Consider the following 16,577-nt stretch of genomic DNA (forward strand, 5'->3'; position numbering starts at 1 on the left):
GAGAGCGGCCGAGCCCGCCCCGCCGGGCCCGCCCTCGCGCCGCCACCTCGCTCCTGCCCGGGGGGCGGGGGCTGCGGCCCCTCCCCGCCTTCGCGGCCTGCCCGGGAGTCGTCTGGGTGGCGCCCCCGCAGCCAGGGGCCGCCTCCTGGCCGCCCGAGCCGCGCCCAGACACGCGTCCGGGCGGCCCAGCCTGGGGGCTCGGCCTCTGCGGGCCCGAGCCTGGGACCTTGCCCTTCCCCGCGCAGCGCCCGAGGGGTCGTCCTAGAGGCGTCGCCGCCACCCACCTCCGGGAGGCGCGGGGCGCGCCAGGTGCGGGGCAGCTCCTTGCACTGACGGAGGCCGACTCTGAGGAAAAGTTTTTCTGGCGCTGTCAAGGGTCAGTTTCTCGGGGGGGCCGTTCTGGATCCCAGAGGTGGGGACTCCAGCGAGTCCGAGTGCGGGTTCCGCTGACATCACGACCAGCACATCACCGGGTGTCATCTGGTGTAGTTCACACGAAGACTGACCGTCTTTACTGCAGCCTCTGCACGTTCGGCCTTCAGCCTGGAGACAGCTCAGCGAGGGGGTGAAAGAACTTCATTTTTAAGTAAGAAGTAGTATTAGAAGCCAGCACATTCATAGTTTCGCCCTGCCCTAAGGTCTAAGTATGTGACCTCTGAAAAAATTTAGAGCTTCCAGTGACCAGGATTGCCTAGACTGATTCACTACCGAATACATCATTTCCAGAACTTTCCATGTTTTAGCTCTGATGTGCATTTTCCCCTGTAACGCGAAGGTGAGGTGAAAATAAGATGCAATAAAGTCAATGTGAGGAGCTTTTTAATAACTGATAGAAAAGTTTATGAGAGAAGCAGTCAGTAATAATTGAAAATAAGATTCGAGAATTGTAGTTCTTGTTCTTCAGTCTTACGACTGTCTCTGAGCTTGAATATGAAGAGTTAGTGATATGTATTATTTTTAGCAGGAATACTAGTTTTCTAACAATTATTAAGTAGATGAAATATGTAGTATCGGTATGATGTCAGATCAGTTTAAAACTATTTACGGAAGCATGTTAACTAAATGAGCGGACACTGTAGTAATGACAAGTTTTTAGTGAAATTGATTTGGTCTTAGAGTTTAAGTATTACAAAAGATACACCAGAAAACAGAATCTTTAGAGTCCTGACTGAAGTCTAACGAACTTATTTCCTTTTAAATAATCCCATTTCCTTCAATGGTTTCTGATAAGATATGAATAGAATTTCATTACTCGGGGCGCTTTCCATTCATTCTTCTGAGTATTTAATGAGGGCTCATCAAGTGCCTAGCACTGATTGGGGTGCAAGTACTACAAGGGTGAACCAGATAGATACAAGTTCTGCCTTCCAGAAGGTCACATTCTAGTGAGAGACAGACGGCCACTAAATAGACAAGTGCAAAGATAATTAATTGCACCTGTGAAATAAGTTGTATGCAGAAGTATGGAGTGCTAGGAGAGAATACCCTCCAAGCGGCTTGACTTTTAGGTCTTTTGTGGACTTGAACTCTAGAATTATTTTAAATCTGCAATTTTTTCATCTTTTGTTCTTCTTTCATATCTCATATCCAACCCTTTAAGAAATCCCGAGAGCTATATCCTCAGAAGGTATTCCAAATGTAATCTCTGCCCCTAGCACTGTCTTCCAAACCAGCGTTGCTTACTTGGATTTGTGAAAAAGCATCTAGATTTCTGTTCCACTCTCAGTCATGCCTCTATGGTCTATTATCTGTGTAGCATTTAGGATGATCATTTGGAAGTATGTATAGTATATTAATTCATGTCATTCCTTTGCTCAAAAAAAAAAAAAAAAAAAAAACCTCACTTGATGGCTCTCTATTTGCTCTCAGAACACAATATAAGCTTGATTGTGGCCTTGAAGACCTTACCTGCCTACCACCTCTCCTTTCTTACCTCCTTCTTCATCACTGTCCCTCCCATACTCTGCCACACTCTCTGGCTTTTCTGCAGCTCTTTCATCCCTCATGCTTCTGCCTCTTGGGCATTGAGCCAGGACTGTCTTCCTCTAAAGCTTTATAGAATCTTGTTCCTCAGTTACATCAGAAATCCAGACCTGAATCTTCTCTCAGAGTTCATGACCACCCTTTCAAATTAGCCTCCTCTCTCAAACCCTCTTTGTCTCCTTAATTTATTTTAGTTTTCCTTTTAATATGTCCATGCATGTGTGTGCTACATATGGTCACGCACACCGGTGCACACACATTTGTTGTGTGCTGTTCTCTATCTTAGAATAAGAACAGCAGCTTGGTTACAGTAGCAGGCACATAGAAGGCACTCAATAAATATTTGTTGGAAGCAAGCATATAAATTTATTGTTTTATGAGTGAATGTTTGCACTCCCCCCAAAATCTTGTTGGAGCTCTGACCTCTAAACGTCTATATTTGGAGATAAGGCCCTTACACAAGTAATTAATATTCAATGAGGTCCTAAAGGTGGGACTCTGGTCAGAAAGGATTGGTGTCTTTATTAGAAGAGGCTCCAGAGAGCTCACTTGCTTTTTTCACATGTATGCACCAAGGAAAATAATGTTATCAGACAGTAAGTTGACCACCTGCAGGATGAGAGCCTTCACCAGGAATCAAAGAGATCGGCATCCTAATTTTGGACTTCTCAACCTCCAGAACTGTGAGAAATAAATTTTTATGATGTAAGACACCCAGTCTATGTTTTGTTTTGAGCAGCCCAGGCAGATTAAGACAAGTTATAAAGACTATGAAAATAACAAGGAACTCAGTTATAATGTTTAGTCACAGTATCACAAATCGCTTTGAGATCACTAATGCAATTGAATGATGTAATGGTGTGACCTTTAACCACTGAGCAGTCCTTTCTAGCACCTCCCAAAGTGATGGAGGCTGGAAGATTAATCTTATCTTGACCTGAAAATAGAATAAGTGTTCAAGATGAACAAATATTTTTGATGACGTTTCTTGTTTGTTTGTTTTTTTCCCCCCTGAGGTCATGAGTGGTTGAAACTCAAGAGGAAAAGAATGATCCAGTCATCATGGTGAAAAATGCTGTTTCCAGAGGGAGCTCAGTGTCTAAAAGCAGCAGAAGTCCCCCACGAGTTCCCTGGAAGGACTCACATATAGCTGAGTGCCTACCACATAACCAAAAACGACTGATATTCAAGCAAATACCAGATGCTTCAGATAACAGCTTCAGGTACCTACCTTGGTGATTTATACCCTTGGCTTACAAAGTAGACTATGGCAAATAAACACTTGAGCTTCCATTTTTTTTAATTATAAAGGATATGTATTTCATATACTTTTTATTGCAAATCCTGGCATCCTCACTTGCTCATGGGTCAGGTCGTCTCCTGTCCTAAGGAAAGGCTTAGTGATCCACACATGGAGAGTAACATACAATTCCTAGCCTTCTTCCATTGTGTGGCATCTTGCTGGTGTTTATATGTGCTTTTCCTAATGTAATGGCCATAAGGGGAGTACTAATTAGCAGTGCTGATGATCTACCTAATTCATTTTTTTTTTTTTTACGTTTTTATTTATTTATTTGAAAGTCAGAGTTTACACAAGAGAGGAGAGGCAGAGAGAGAAAGGTCTTCTATCCGATGGTTCACTCTCCAATTGGCCATAATGGCTGGAGCTGCACCAATCCGAAGCCAGGAGCCAGGAGCCTCCTCCGGGTCTCCCACATGGGTGCAGGGGTCCAAGGATTGGGGCCATCTTCTACTGCTTTCCCAGGCCACAACAGAGAGCTGGATTAGAAGTGGAGCCGATCCTGTCCCGGTTGCCCCTCTTCCAGGCCAGCTCTCTGCTGTGGCCAGGGAGTGCAGTGGAGGATGGCCCAAGTGTTTGGGCTCTGCACCCCATGGGAGACCAGGATAAGCACCTGGCTCCTGCCATCGGAACAGCGCGGTGCGCCGGCCGCAGCGCGCTACCGCGGCGGCCATTGGAGGGTGAACCAACGGCAAAAGGAAGACCTTTCTCTCTGTCTCTCTCTCACTGTCCACTCTGCCTGTCAAAAAAAAAAAAAAAGAAGTGGAGCAGCCAGGACTTGAACCGGTGCCCATATAGGATGCCGGGGCTTCAGGCCAGGCGTTAACCTGCTGCGCCACAGCATCAGCCCCTTACCTAATTCGTTCTTAAGAAGTCAACTCTTCCTTCGCAGTGAAATAATCAAGAAAATATGTAAACTATGGATTTACATTGATTTTTAATAAACAGCTTGCCTTTAAGCTGATTAAGAGGAGAAAGAAACTCTGAATTGGCAAAATAAAAGGAGTTTGGAATCTACTTGGGGATTTTGGCTACCTACCAGTCCTAGTTTTGAATTATTACACATCATAATAATATAATTTCAGGTTCACCAATATTCTTTAAATTGATTGGTTTTCCCCTTTCAATGGAATGTATTGATAGAACCTGAGCTTTAAAGTAATATTAGAGCATTGTCCTACTTTTTCAAGCTCTCAGAACACTCTTCCCCATTCACATTTATCAGCAAGAATGAATTTGTAAGTTTCCTGTTACAGCTACAACATATCAAGATACTGACATATCTTTAGTAGAAGCTAGTCTAGTTCTATTTTTTAGATGAAGATCATCACATCATAAAATATTAAGGAGACTTGGCTGCAATTCATTGTGTGATTTGAAGCTGAGGTTGAGAGATGTCAATGGACTTGCTCATGGTCAAACTACTAAATCCAGTCAGAACTGAGACTGGATAGAGTCTTTTCATTTTTCATTCTACATATTTTCCACTGTGATAAGTTACCTCAGTGTGAGCTTGGTGAGAATGTTATTTTTTTTTCGTGAAGCATGAGCTAATGAATGTAGGACACCTTTGGTTATGCCTCATTCTGCCCATACATATTTGTCAGACAGCTGAGGGTGCTTGAATTCTCCAAATCCCAGCTCCTGCCCCCATGAACAGTGCTCATGAAGGAAAGGGGATCTCTCCTAGACATTCATTTGTTTCGTGATTGACAAAGGGTGAGAGGAAACCTTACAGATTATTTATTATTCTCATTGGGACCATAAGGTACTGCCAGCTACTGTTTACCCAGTGAGAACATTAACCTTTACAAAATAGATTATTTTGGTAGGATAGTGCTAGTGAAAAAAATAGTAATAAAATTATCAGTGAGACTTGGGTAGACAGAGTCCTTTAAACTAGTGATGATGATTATTGGTTACTACTTAGCAATAATATGTAATGGTTTGGTGGAAAATTTTCAAGGAGCTTGGTGGAAACCTAATTTTCTGAGGTACTTAAAATAGGACTAAATAAAAGAATGAAGAGTATATTGTAGAGTTAATCTAGTAGCCCAGATGGCCTTTCCATAGTTACAGCTTTTACAGTTCTCAAAATGTGTGCATTCTTTATTCTTTTATGAGAAAATAAAGATTTTTTCCCCCAGGGGCATGAAGTTATCTTGCAGTTTAGTTGTTAAAATACACTGAATATTTTTCTGTGTTACTTCTGGGACACTCGTATTTATTCTGGAAGTCACCTTAGTTCCTGTATGTCCCCCTATGTTTGAATGTCTGAGTCTAGACTACAGATTTTAAGCTTGTTTGATTTCCCCTGATACTCCTAAAAGCCTGGTAAATGTGAAATTTTATGTCCTGGATTGAAGGGAAAGATTATTGAGAAAAAATTATAATCTTATCTCTTTCACTTTGATTAATTTTTTTCTTATAATCTGGGAAGCTGCAACAGGATGGAATGTTTCTGAAAGGAATTTGTAAATTTACTTGTACTTTCTACAAACAGGGCTTATAAATTCTATAATCAAATTCTTATGGATTGTGCAAAAGAGCCACTTCATTTTTTTATTGACAAATCTCAGAGTTTAAAAAAATTACATTTTAGCAATACCATGCATTCTGAGTTTTATCATAAAGGAAAATATTGGATGGTAAAATGACATTTTCATAAAATCTGTCCAGATGGATTTTGTGTATGTGGTCACCATCTTTTTCCTTCCACAAAAGAACGGTCTTTGATTATAATTTTGTCATTTGTTTCACTTTCTTAATACATACTACCTAATAAATTACTTTATGATTGTAACTTATTCAAGTTTCACCCATGCTGTTCTTTGTTATTATACACTGTGGACCTTAGAATTTATTGCAGGGGTTACTTGATAGTCTGACACCTCAACTTTAGAGTGCAAGTATGAGAGGAGACATTTGACCTTGGGAGTTCAGAGCTTAAAGAGATCCCAAGATTGAAGAGGGTACTCATAAGTATCATTAAATAGTGATAACTTTATATCTTATCCTTTGTCTCCTATATACACCATCATTTCCTGGGATATATAGAACGGATGTTGAGGGTGTAGAAAAATCTGCTCCCTTTTAGAATTTTTGTGCTTTGGCCTATTTTCTTTATGAATTCATATCATTCTAGCCTCTCTTTATTCTCTGTTAAAAGTGATGCATTTTCTGTGCTTTAAAAATTATATTATAGGGGGCCCAAGCACTTGGGCCATCCTCCACTGCCCTCCGGGGCCACAGCAGAGAGCTGGACTGGAAGAGGAGCAACCAGGACAGGATCCGGCGCCCCAACCAGGACTAGAACCTGGGGTGCCGGCGCTGTAGGCAGAGGATTAGCCTAGTGAGCCACAGCGCCGGCCTTCAATTATCTTTATATACAAAAGATCAACTTAGTATATACTAAGTAAAGATTTCAACAGTTTGCACCCACACAGAAACACAAAGTATAAAGTACTGTTTGAATACTAGTTATACCATTAATTCACATAGTACAACACATTAAGGACAGGGATCCTACATGAGGAGTAAGTGCACAGTGACTCCTGTTGTTGATTAACAATTGACACTCTTATTTATGGCGTCAGTAATCACCTGAGGCTCTTGTCATGAGCTGCCAAGGCTATGGATGCCTTTTGAGTTCGACAACTCTGATCTTATTTAGGCTAGGTCATATTCAAAGTGGAAGTTCTCTCCTCCCTTCAGAGAAAGGTACCTCCTTCTTTGATGGCCCATTCTTTCCACTGGGATCTCACAGAGATCTTTCATTTAGGTCAATTTTTTTTTTTTGCCAGAGTGTCTTGGCCTGAAATCTCTCCTGGGCTTTTTAGCCAGATCTGAATGCCTTAAGCACTGATTCTGAGGCCAGAGTGCTATTTAAGGCATTTGTTATTCTATGAGTCTGCTGTGTATCCTGCTTCCCATGCTGGATTGTTCTCTCCTTTTTAATTCTATCAATTAGTATTAGCAGACACTAGTCTTATTTATGTGATCCCTTTGACTCTTAATCCTATCATTATGATCAATTATGAACTGAAACTGATCACTTTGACTAGTGAGATATCTTAGAGCTCAAGATTATTCAGAATGGTACTTGACATTCTTGTGAGTTAGCAACCAATGACATTGGATTTATTGGCCCTTTGAAGATAATTGGCTACTCAAGGATTACCTTAGAGAATATATATTTTTATTTTGTAGTAAATGTGATGTAGCCAAGTATACCCTCATAATATCGCCTTATGTTCTTCACTTCCTTAAGAAAATTTGTTCTTTGCTATTTGCTCTGACTTCTCCACTCTGGCAATATTTGCTCACTGAGCAGGAGATTTAGATTATCCCACAGTCTGATTTGGTATTCTTCCAGTGTTCCCTGGAACTCAGACTGTGTCATGAAAAATCCCAGCAAGCTAGCAGGTTTAAATTTTTATTGTATTATTGACATCTAGCCACTTTTTTTTTAAACTTGCAAGAACATCAAGTTTACATAGTTCATGCTTATAGTTATTGTTTGGTATAAAAATAACTGGAATATTAACAGTTCCTTTATTTTACATTTTTACTTTGGTTTAACTCTAATTTAGATTTCCCAATAGGATCTTGGAGGAAGGGATTTTATATGTAAAATTTTATACTGCACACATCATTATTTTACATAATCTCTTCAACTATGACCAAATACTTACTATGTGACCAATGGTTGTCAATGAATGATTTCACAACTTAATTTTCCATGATTTCCTCAGAGCATATGGTTATCCCTTAGGTCAAATATGCATTGCATGTCTCTTAACTGCATGACTTATAGTAATCAAAAGTTTGCACATTTAATATTTTCACCCCAGATTTATTGAGGCATAATTTTAAAAATATATATATATTTATATATAGAGTGTGCAAGCAAGCTCTAGACTGAGTTGAAGCCAGAATTTGGGAACTAAGTCCATGTCTCCTAATGGGTGGCAGAGATTTCACCACTTGAGGAATCATTGCTGCCTCTTAGGGTCTGCATTAACTGGAAGCTGGAGTTAGGAGCCACAGCCAGGAATTGAACTCAGGCAGTCAGATATGGAGTGCAGCTTCTTAACTGCTACTCTAAATGCCTGTTCTGAGGTATTATTGAGAAATAAAAATTATATATATTCAAGGTATACACAATTGTTATTTGATGTACATCATGAAATGATTGCCACAATCAAGCTAATTAATACATCTGTCACTTTAATTAGCTACCCTACTTTAAGATCTTAAGATCTACTTTCACCAAATTTCAGGTATAAAATACAGTATTATTAAATTATAATCACTGGCTGGCGCTGCGGCTCACTAGGCTAATCCTCTGCCTTGCGGCGCCGGCACACTGGGTTCTAGTCCCGGTTGGGGTGCCAGATTCTGTCCCGGTTGCCCCTCTTCCAGGCCAGCTCTCTGCTGTGGCCAGGGAGTGCAGTGGAGGATGGCCCAAGTGCTTGGGCCCTGCACCCCAAGGGAGACCAGGAGAAGCACCTGGCTCCTGGCTTTTGATCGGTGCGGTGCGCCGGCCGAAGCACACCAGCCGTGGCGGCCATTGGAGGGTGAACCAACGGAAAAGGAAGACCTTTCTCTCTGTCTCTCTCACTGTCCACTCTGCCTGTCCAAAAAAAAAAAAAAAAAAATTAAAATCACCACACCGGACATTAGATTCTCAATACTTGTTCATCTTAAAACTAAAATTTATAATGAAAAACTTATTTATCTTATAGTCCTTTGATCAGTAATTTCCCATTTCCCACCCTCCTCAACCCCTGGAAACTGCTATTGCTCTTTAAGTATCTGTGAGTTCAACATTTTACATTTTACATTTAAGTGAGATCATATAGTATTTGCCTTTTTGTGTCTGGCTTATTTCACTTAGCATAATGTCCTCCAGTTTCACCCACATTGTCACGAATAGAAGAATTTTTTTCCGTTTTATGGGTAATATTCCACTGTGTGTGTCCATGTGTATGTATGTATCTCAAATTTTCTTTATCCATTCATCTGCTGATGGTTGATTCCATATCTTGCCTACTATGAATACTGCTGCAATAAAGAAGGGAATGTGGATCTCTTTGAGAAACTGCTTTCATTTCCTTTGAATATATAACCAGAAGTGGGATTGCTAGATTATATGGTGGTTCTAGTTTTAATTTTTTTAGGAAACTCTGTACTGTTTTTCATAATGGTTGCACCAATTTATATTCCCAATGACATTATGTAAGTTCCTTTGGCCATATCCTCACCAACACTTCTTACTGTTTATCTTTTGGTAATAGCCATTTTAACAGAATTGAGATGATATCCTATGGTAGTTTTGATTGGTATTTTCCTGCCTGTTTTACAAGATCAACATTACCCTCATATCAAATCAAGATAACGATTCTATACAAAGAGAATTTTTCAAAAAAATTTTATTTTAGGTATACAAATTTCATGTATTTCTTATATACAGATTCAGGAACATAGTGACTTTTCTACCCTACCCTCTGTCCCGCCCACACTCCTGTCCTTCTTCCTCCTCCCTCTCCTATTCCCATCATTAATTTTTACAAAGATCTATTTTCAGTTAACTTTATAGTCATAAGATTAACCCTGTACCAAGTAAAGAGTTTGACAAATAGTATGGAGAAAAAAACACTATTTCTCAACAGTCAAGACAAGGGCTGTTAAAAATCATCACATCTCAAAATGTAAATTTCACTCCTATAGATTACCTTTTAGGTACTTGATCAGTTAACATAGATCAGGGAGAACATGTGGTATTTGTCTGTTTGGGACTGGCTTATTTCACTAAGTCTGATGGTTTCCAGTTGCATCCATTTTGTTGGAAGCAACAGGATTTAATTTATTTTTTTTACCACTGTATAGTATTCCATAGTATATATTTACTATAATTTCTTTATACAGTCTTCAGTTGATAGACATCTGGGTTGATTCTATATCTTAGCTATTGTTTATAGAGCTGCAGTAAACATGGGGATGCAGATACCTCTTTCATATGCTGATTTCTTTTCATTTGGGTAAATTTCCATTAGTGGGATGGCTGGGTCATATGGTAAGTCTATATTCAGATTTCTGGCATATCTCTGTACTGTCTTCCACAGTGGCTACGCCAGTTTACATTCCCACTAACAATGGATTAGGGTACCTTTTCTGCCACATCCTCACTAGCATTTGTTGTTTATTGAATTCTGTATGAGAGTCATTCTAACTGGGATGAGGTGGAACCTCATTGTGGTTTTGATTGCATTTCCCTTATGGATAGTGATCCTGAGCATTTTTTCATGCCAATGCCTGTTCAAATCCTTTGCTCAATTCTTATTGGATTGTTTGTTTTGTTGTTGTTGATTTTCTTGAGCACTTTATAGATTCTAGTTATTAATCCTTTATCAGTTGCATAGTTTGCAAATATTTTCTCCCATTCTGTCGGTTGCCTCTTCACTTTGCTGAGTATTTCTTTGGTAGTGTAGAAGCTTTTGAGCTTGATATAGTCCCATTTGTCAATTTTGGCTTTGATTGCCTGTGATTTTGGGGTATTTTCCAAGAACTCTTTGCCTATGCCAATGTCTAGCAGAACTTCCCCAATGTTCCCTGTAATTTGATAGTATTGGGGTGTAGGAAATTACAGGCCGATAACTCTGGTCAACATAGCTACCAAATTCTTTTTTATTTATTTAACAGGTAGAGTTATAGACAGTGAGAGAGAGAGACAGAGAGAAAGGCCTTTCTTCCGTTGGTTCAACCCTCAAATGGCCACTACGGCCGGTGATGCGCTGATCCGAAGCCAGGAGCCAGATGCTTCTTCCTGGTCTCCCAAGCAGGTGCAGGAGCCCAAGCACTTGGGCCATCCTCCACTGCCCTCCCGGGCCACAGCAGAGAGCTGGACTGGAAGAGGAGCAACCAGGACTAGAACCCAGTGCCCATATGGGATGCCAGCGCCGCAGGTGGAGGATTAACCAAGTGAGCCATGGCCCTGGCCCCATCTACCAAATTCTTAACAAAATATAAGCAAATTGAATTCAGTAGCACATTAGAAGCATCACATGCTGTAAGCAAATAGTCTTTATTTCTGGTGTGCAAGGATGATTCAACACATGAAAAAATCAATAAATGTTACATACCACACTAACAAAAGGAATAACATAAACATGAGCATCTCAATAGATGTAGAAGAAACATTTGACAAAATTCAACATCCTTTCATGATAAAAACTCAGTGAATTAGGTATAGAAGGAATATACATCAACATAGCAGATTATATACAACAAACTCACAGCTAATAAGAATCCTCAGTGGTGAAGAGGTAAATGCTTTTCAAAAATAAAATCAGGAATAAGAGTTTTCCATGTTTATGACTTTTATTCAATGTAGTAATAGAAGTCTTGGCCAGAATAATTAGGCAATAAAAAGAAACAAAAGCCATATTAATTGAAAAAAAGAAAAGAAGTAATATAGTTTGTTTGCAGATAACATTGATTTTTTTTTATGTAGAAAGTCCTAAAGATTCCACCAGAAAACTGTTAAAACCAATAAATGAACCCATTTAAAGCTGCAGAATCCAAAACTCAACACAAAAAGTCAGTCATATATAGTACTAATAATTAACTATCTGTAAAGTAAATTTAGAAAAAAATCCCATTTGTAAAATACTCAGGAATAAATTTCAACAAGGTAAATGTAATACACTGAAAATCAATGATGTTGATGAGAGAAATTAAAGAGGACACAAATGGAAAGACATTCAGTATTTATAGATTGGAAGAAATAATATTAAAATGTCAATGGTACTCAAAGTGTTCTACAGATTTAATGCAGTTTTTATAAAAAAATTTCAGTATCATTTTTCACTGAAATAAAAAAAAAGCACTCCTACAATTCATATGAAATCACAAAAGATCCTGAATATCCAAAGCAATTTTAAGAAAGAAGAACGAAGCTTCTGACTTCAAACTGTATTACAAAACTGTATTAATTAATACATATGCTGCTGGCATAAAAACACATATGCGGCCGGTGCCGTGGCTCAATAGGCTAATCCTCCACCTTGCGGTGCCGGCACACTGGATTCTAGTCCTGGTCGGGGCGCCGGATTCTGTCCTGGTTACCCCTTTTCCAGGCCAGCTCTCTGCTGTTTCCCGGGAGAGCAGTGGAGGATGGCTGAAGTGCTTGGGACCTGCACCCCATGGGAGACCAGGAGAGGCACCTGGCTCCTGCCTTCGGATCAGCGTGGTGTGCCGGCCGCAGCGTGCCGGGCCTGGTGGCCATTGGAAGGTGAACCAATGGCAAAAGGAAGACCTTTCTCTCTGTCTCTCTCTCTCACTGTCCACTCTGCCTGTCAAAAAAAAAAAAAAAAAAAAAAAAGAAAAGAAAAATTAAAAAAACAAAAAAGAAACAAACAAAAAAAACACATACGCACCACCCAGTGGAACAGAACAGAAATAAACCCGTACATGTACAGTCAACTAGTGTTCAAGAAAAGTATCAGGAATACAAAATGGGAAAATGATAGTCCCTTCAATAAATGATATTGGGAAAACTGGATATCCACACTTGGAAAAATGATGTTAGATCTAGCCTAAAACATACACAAAAATTAACTTGAAATGAATTATGCACTTGAAAATAAGACATGAAACTATGAAAATCCTAGAAGAAAACGAAATGAAAAAGCTATTTGATAATGCTCTTGGTGACGTTTTGTTTTTTGTTTTGCCATGAAGCAAAAAAGCACAGGCAACAAAACCAAAAATAAACAAGTGGAACTACAGCAAACTAACAAGCTGCACAGAAAAGGAAATAATCAATAAAACTAAAAGTCAAGTTATCCAATGGGAAAAAAATATTTGCAATGAATATATTGAACAGAATTCTAAGTTGATATGTTCACCTGGACTTTTACATAATAAAAATAGTCCAAGAAATATTTAACCTGTCTTAAATTTAGGTATTACTAATGGTTTCTATTTTATTATATGCACAATGAAAAACAAATCACTCCAAAAGATAAGTTCCAATGTCTCAAGGAGAATTGAATATGGTAAACATCAATGAGTTTTTTCTTTTTAAATATTTATTTATTTGAAAGGCAGAATTATAGATAGGTAGATAGATAGATAGAGAGATCTTCCATCTGCTGGTCCCCAAATGACTGCAATGGCCAGGACTGAACCAGGCCAAAGCCAGGAACTTCATCTGTGTCTCCAACATGAGTGCAGGGGTCAAAACACTTGGGCCATCATCACTTGGACCATCTTCTGCTGTTTCCCAGGCACATTAGCAGGGAACTGGATTGGAAGTGGAATAGCTGGGACTCTGACCAGCACAAATATAGGGTGCCGGTATCACAGGTGGAGGCTTACCCTGCTGTGTCAACAACGCTGGCCCCAACCCTCAATAAGTTTTGAATGTGTGAATAGAACAGTGATCTTAAAATGGCTACAATTAATTGTTTTGCTCCAAAGCTCGTTTGGGTGAAATACTCATTCTCAAGACACTTTGCTTCTCAGTATACATTTTAAAATTTTAAAGTTTCCGAAGACAAATCTAGAAGCAATGAATATTTTGGTTTTCTATAGTTTTGGCCTCAGATAATAAAATCAGGGAATATTTCTGATTTGTTAGCTGTAAGTTAGGCATATTATTCTAAGTGGCTCATATTTTTAAAACTTTCAGGGAGAATATGGTTTAATACCTATTTTATGCACACAATTCTTATGAATATATACTAATTGGACTACAGAAAATGGAAAATTGTAAAGGAAACAATGAATATCTGATTTTATATATTTGCTTTTTTACAAAAATCAATTCAAAAATGGATGAGATGTAATGTGGTTCTATGAAAACCTTTGTAGTTAAATTTACTTTTAATCATTTTTACTTTATTATCTCTTGGCAGCTGGAAAATCTTTGATTAATCTTTGTGAAAAGAAATTAAACTTTAAACTTTACACATGAAAGAAAAAGCCGTTAAGGTACACAGTGAATAAGCTTATTAACTCTAAAATTAATCAGTCAACACTAGCAAATTCACAGTTAGAAAACTATGCTGATAGTTATATAATATTTATATTATGCTCCTACCTTGATTTATCTATTTGCTAATTTCTCAGTAATAATGATGCATTATATTTTTGATAGCCTGTAATTCTTATTGCAAATATTTCAATTCACACTCTTTATAAGGTTGTGGTTTTAAGATAGAGTTTTAAAATGAAATGCCAACTTGAGTTTGGAGAAATAATTATTCAAATATAGTAAGTATGGTAACTTCCCCAATAAGCAGGTTCACCCTCACCTTCAAAGCACAACAATGTGGAATTAAATTGCTTGGGTTTCATTTCTAGCTCTACTACCTATTAGCTGTATTAGCTGTAAACATTTATGTACTTATTAAACTGTTTAAACCTCAGTTTTCTTATTCGTAAAATGGAAATAGTTAAAGCTTCTACCTCATAGCATGTCTGTGAACGTTAATGAGGTAATCTCACTTACTGCAGTCAAGTTTTCATTTAGTGCTAGCAAAGTAATTTGCACATGGTTAGTGCTCAGTAGATCTTTGCTATTATTCTTATTAACATGAGAGTAATTTTTTAGCAGTAAGAGATTATCTGGTTCCTTTGAAGATTATGTAAACATAAATATGTCCATGTTATTTATGCAGAGCATGATGAAACAAATAGTAAATATATTATGAATGTTTCTAACAATCAGTTTATTGGTAGCATTTATAACACTAATATAAAATACTGCTTATAATAATGAAGATCCCCATGAACAAATCAGATTTGTAATAATGAGTCTAACTATAATGGATTAATTAGAGTTGTGATGCCTATTTAAAAAGTGAGTTAGAAAATATTAACATTATTAGTATCGATTGTTTATGCCAAGTTGGAATTGTGAATGTATGAAAGTTATGAGGTAGCAATTTAGAAAATTTTTTTCCTGTATACAGAACAGCATCTAGGGAAAAGATCCTTCATCCAAGAAAATCGGCATGCTAAGGAACAAAAAGATATTTTTCTAAAGAAAATACTCTGAAATCACATGATAGCCATTAAAAAAGAGGGCAGAGCATCCCACTTAGACTCAGTGTTCTTCCATGTCATGCTGAGTAGTGAACTGTTAACGTTGGACAAAGAATCTATTGAAGCAACACAGAGATGATTTCTATGCCAGGCTGGTGAAAGATCATAGCACATCACTGCATTTTATTTAAGTTGAAACCATGATAATACAACATCCCTAGGATGGTTTTTGGAATTGCAACTGAGATATCAAGGACTCTTCCTGCTTTCTGAATGTGTGAGATCTTATTAGATGTATTAATTATAACCTGAGCATATGTGAAGGGCCATAAATTTACCAGGAACAAGTGGATTTTGAGGGGAATGAAATTTGGAAATATATAAAAAGTCAGAATTTTATCATCACAGACATCTTGTATCAAACCTTTTCCTTGAAAAAACAAACTTTACTTTGCTATAAAATATATCTCTTGTTTTAGTTGGTCACCATTTTAAGTTAATTTAATCAGTTTAAATTGATTGGAGGCCTTGTAAGGATGAAGAATAGGTTTGGAATGGTGAGATGAATTAGAATGAGGTTCCTCTTGCAAAGCTTATGAACAAGAAGGAAGTTGAATGGGGTTGAGCATTATGGTGCAGAGTATTAAGCCATCATTTGCGATACATCCAATATCAGTGTCTGGGTTTGAGTCCCACGTCTGCTTCCCATCCAACTTCCTAATAGTGCACACCCTGGGAGGCAGCAGATGGTAGTTCAAGTACTTGGGTCTCTACCACCTATGTGGGAGACCTGCATTGAATTCTCAATTTCCAAATTCTTTTTGGCCCAGTCCTGATTGGTGCAGGCATTGGGGAGTGAACGACTGGGGAGATGGACGATTCTCTCAGTCTCTTTCTCCGTGTTTCTGTTTCTTTCTGTCTCACACCCCCCTCCCCCACACACATACACACACCCACCACACACTTTCATTCTGCCTTTCAAATAAACAAATACACTTTTGAAAAGAAAAAAGGAAACTGAAGACTAAGATGAGGCAGGAAGAAAAGTACATTATACTTTTTTTTTTTTTTTTTTTTTGGCAGGCAGAGTGGACAGTGAGAGAGAGAGAGAGAGAGAGACAGAGAGAAAGGTCTTCCTTTGCCATTAGTTCACCCTCTAATGGCCGCCGCGGCCGGCGCACCGCACTGATCCAAAGGCAGGAGCCAGGTGCTTATCCTGGTCTCCCATGGGGTGCAGGGC

General features: G+C 38.6%; 1 protein-coding gene and 1 long non-coding RNA gene across 3 annotated transcripts in view; one reads left to right on the forward strand and one right to left on the reverse strand.

Annotated features, from left to right (window-relative positions):
• Positions 1–302, reverse strand: part of RHOBTB1 (Rho related BTB domain containing 1) — a 136,097-nt gene extending 135,795 nt beyond the window's left edge. Inside the window, exon 1 of one of the 2 annotated variants that reach the window (XM_062214658.1) lies at positions 285–302. The gene's annotated coding sequence lies outside the window, so the exon portion shown is untranslated. The remainder of the gene's footprint in view (positions 1–284) is intronic. The other variant, XM_062214655.1, reaches the window with a different exon arrangement.
• LOC133776016 (uncharacterized) overlaps positions 286–16,577 on the forward strand; it is a 28,480-nt gene continuing 12,188 nt past the window's right edge. Inside the window, exons 1-2 of the long non-coding RNA XR_009868329.1 lie at positions 286–586; positions 3,000–3,206. This is a non-coding gene — a long non-coding RNA (uncharacterized LOC133776016). The remainder of the gene's footprint in view (positions 587–2,999; positions 3,207–16,577) is intronic.

Source organism: Lepus europaeus, chromosome 17, assembly GCF_033115175.1.
Source record: "Lepus europaeus isolate LE1 chromosome 17, mLepTim1.pri, whole genome shotgun sequence".
Lineage (NCBI taxonomy): Eukaryota > Metazoa > Chordata > Mammalia > Lagomorpha > Leporidae > Lepus > Lepus europaeus.